This window comes from Mirounga leonina, unplaced genomic scaffold, assembly GCF_011800145.1.
Source record: "Mirounga leonina isolate KUSES-001 unplaced genomic scaffold, KU_Mleo_1.0 Mir_53, whole genome shotgun sequence".
In the NCBI taxonomy this organism is placed as follows: domain Eukaryota; kingdom Metazoa; phylum Chordata; class Mammalia; order Carnivora; family Phocidae; genus Mirounga; species Mirounga leonina.
Genome location: NW_023270807.1, coordinates 35796728 through 35800258, shown reverse-complemented (window position 1 = coordinate 35800258; position 3531 = coordinate 35796728). Strand labels below are relative to the sequence as shown.

Below are 3531 nucleotides of genomic sequence, written 5' to 3'. Positions count from 1 at the left end.
AAAGCATCCCGAATTCTAGAGATGCCTGCAGTCAGGAAGTCATAATGAGATGTTATATTCTTTATTTTGAAAATTAGGCCAGGGAGAGCCCCACTTTGCAGGGGAGGGGAGGAGGTTATAACTTTTCAATCCACCAAGGAAATAATAAGCGAGAAATGTCACACAGGATCCTTTACATATTATATTACTATCTGCATTTAGATTTCATGGTCTAGCTTAGACCACATAACAGCGAAACTCATTTCACAGGGTCTGGGTGTGTTTTGGAATAAACTTGCACATCTTCACGCCAGGAAGTTCTGCTGCTTCTTCTTCCATGACAGCACCTGTGCACAGCCGAATCTTGCCCTGAGTCAGATACTTGATGATTTCTGATGTTTTTCTGAGACACTCCTTGGAAAGGTAGGGGGGATCTGCTATTACGATGTCAAAACTCTGTGCGGCAATTTTTTTCAGGTAAATCCAATGGATTATTGTAATCATAGAAGATAAACTCCTCTCCGTATATAGCAAATCTTTTGTCATATTCAAAGACGTATACAGAAAATCTTCTCTGTGTAGGGCTCCCAGTTTCTGCTAAACACTGGGGGGCGCTCACACAGGCTATTCTGCCACCTTCTCCAGCAGCTGCAATCGCTTCCTTCGCAAGTCGCAAAGCGGTTTCCTGACTGTACCAAAACTGGCTCAGCTGCCAGTTCTATTATTCCAATGCTATATTTATCATCCCCGCCTGGGTCACTATGTTGCTTCTGCTCAGCATAAAATTCCTGGAGGGCTGCTAAGGTGTGGGAAGACAGCCGGGGCATATCGTCATCATCAGAGTCACTCATTTCACGAATTGTCTATAACCTTGACGCCCGGGATCGTCCACTCACAAGCCACGCGTGCGCAGTAGATTTTGCCAATCTTTAATCATGAATTACATAATTCCTTAGTTTTCCCTTCTGACACCATCTTTACTAGAGTTTTTTATTAAAGGTATGCTGGTCTCATAAATGAATTGGGAGTTTTTCACCCATTTCTATGGCCTGGAATTTTTAAAATAATCTCAGATTTAAATGTTTAAAAGTTCAAATACAAGAATTGATAGGGTCTTTGTTCGTATTCAGTGGTAGCTCAGTAACCCCTTGTCTTCTCAATGTACATAGTGTAATCAAGTTGTCTACTTTTTTTTAGAGAGAGGGAGAGCACAGTGGGGGGTGTGAGGGAGTAGGGGCAGAGGGAGAGGGAGGGAGAGAATCTTAAACAGTCAAGAGCCCATCACAGGGCTCAATCTCATGACCCTGAGATCATGACCTTAGCCAAAATTAAGAATCCAACGCTTAACTGACTGAACCACCCAGGGCCTCAAATTGTCTACTTCTTGAATCAGTTCTGATATTTTTAACTTTCTAAGAATCCACTTATTTCCCCCAAGCTTTCAAATTTCTGGTCATGTTATATGTCTCTGTTTATTTAAAGTAAGCCAGAATAAGATAAAAAAGGAAGAAAGGAGCATTAAACAGACTATGTAGAACCCTTATAAGTTTGCCTTCTACATAATTTATTCCATTATTCCATTAATTACTTACTCAGCCTCCTATTATGTACTACATACTGCTAAGTGCTGGGGATATAAAACCCTGAGATTAAGACTTGAGCTGACATCAAGAATTGGATGCTCAACCAACTGAGCCACCGAAGTAACCCCCCCTCCCCTGCCAATATGTCTCTTTTTAAAGCTTTTCTGTATCTGTGATATGTCTCCTTTCTCCTTTATTTGTTCCTCTGTAAATTGGGAGTAATGACAGTACATATCTCATACAGTCATTGTGAAAAATGAATTCATACATTTAAAGAGATTTATGTAAACTTATATAACTCTCATTATTTAAAGGAGATAATAAATATTATTTATTCTCCATTTTATTTCTCTTATTTATTTTATTATCCTTATTTTATTTACCTTATTATATTATATATCTCATTATTTATTCCTTGATCAGGCTCAAGAGTTTATCTTTTAAAAAAAATTTGTGAGTTTTTTTTGTGACAGGTTATGGTAGTATGGAGGAAGTTCTAGTTCATTAAGTTTTATCTTCCTTAATTTCCTCTTCTAAATTGGGGAAGAAGTATTTTATCGTTCTGTTCCTAATTTTTTTTTTTAAGATTTTATTTTTAAGTAATCTCTATACCCAACATGGGGCTCGAACTCACAACCCTGAGATCAAGAGTCGCATGCTCTTCTGACTAAGCCAGCCAGGTGCCCCTGTTCCTAATTTTTAAATGTGAGCTATTATTTCCTTTATTTTTCATTTTTGGATTTAATAATGAAGGTGTTTAAGTTTATAAACTTGCTTTGGCTACAGCTTTCACTAAGTCTTACAGTTATTAGGTATAATGAAGTAATGAGTGGACCAATTAGAAAATTGAAATTTCAGAAATAAATATTTAGTAATATGATTTAACATATGACAAGATAGAAATTTATTCTACTATCAAAAAGGATTTCTAATAAATGGTGCTGGCACAAATGACTATCTTGAGGAAAATAAAATTCTCAAGAATATAACATCTGGGGGCACCTGGGTGGCTCAGTTGGTTGGGCGTCTGCTTTGGCTCAGGTCATGATCTCGGGGTTCTGGGATCAAGTCCCGCATCAGCTCCCTGCTGAGCAGGGAGTCTGCTTCTCCCTCTCTCTGCTGTTCCCCCTGCTTATGCTCGCTCTCTCTCTCTCAATCTGACAAATAAATAAATTTTTAAAAATTAAAAAAATATAACACATGCATCTCTTGTATCATACAGAAATAAATTCCAGTTTTATTACTTAAATTAAAAAAAAATCTTGTGAGAAACATGTGACTATATGTATTGTCATGAGTCAAGAAGGAGCTTGTTATCCAAGACTGAAAACTCAGAAAATGCATAAAAATAAAAATTTTGGTATGAAAAATACACTACCAAGTCTATAGACAAATAATAGATTATGAAAAAATACACGTATAAATAGATGACAATGTAATATGTGGAAGGCTTAAGTATTAACAGAGAAAAAGAAAGAGGTTACTACTACTCCAATGGAAAAATGGACAAATGATAGGTGCAGCCATTCAAAAAAAAAAGCTCAAACTTAAACTACAGATCAGGGAAATGCAAATCAAAGTAATAATGAAATAGAGCTACCCTAAAACCCAACAATTGCACTACTGGGTATTCACCCCAAAGATACAGAGGTAGTGAAACCTGCACCCCAATGTTCATAGCAGCAATGTCCACGACAGCCAAACTGTGGAAGGAGCCGAGATGTCCTTCAACAGATGAATGGATAAAGAAAATGTGATACATATATACAATGGAATATTACTCAGCCATCAGAAAGGATGAATACCTACCATCTATATCAACGTGGGTGGAACTGGAGGGTATTATGCTAAGTGAAATAAGTCAATCAGAGAAAGACAATTATCATATGGTTTCACTCATATGTGAAATATAAGAAATAGTGCAGAGGATCATAAGGAAGGGAGGGAAAACTGAACGGAAGAAATCAGA

General features: G+C 37.1%; 1 pseudogene; it reads right to left on the bottom strand.

The window, feature by feature from the left end:
- Positions 1 to 216: 216 nt before the first annotated feature.
- On the bottom strand, positions 217 to 1127 carry LOC118001015 (annotated as a pseudogene).
- Positions 1128 to 3531: the final 2404 nt, after the last annotated feature.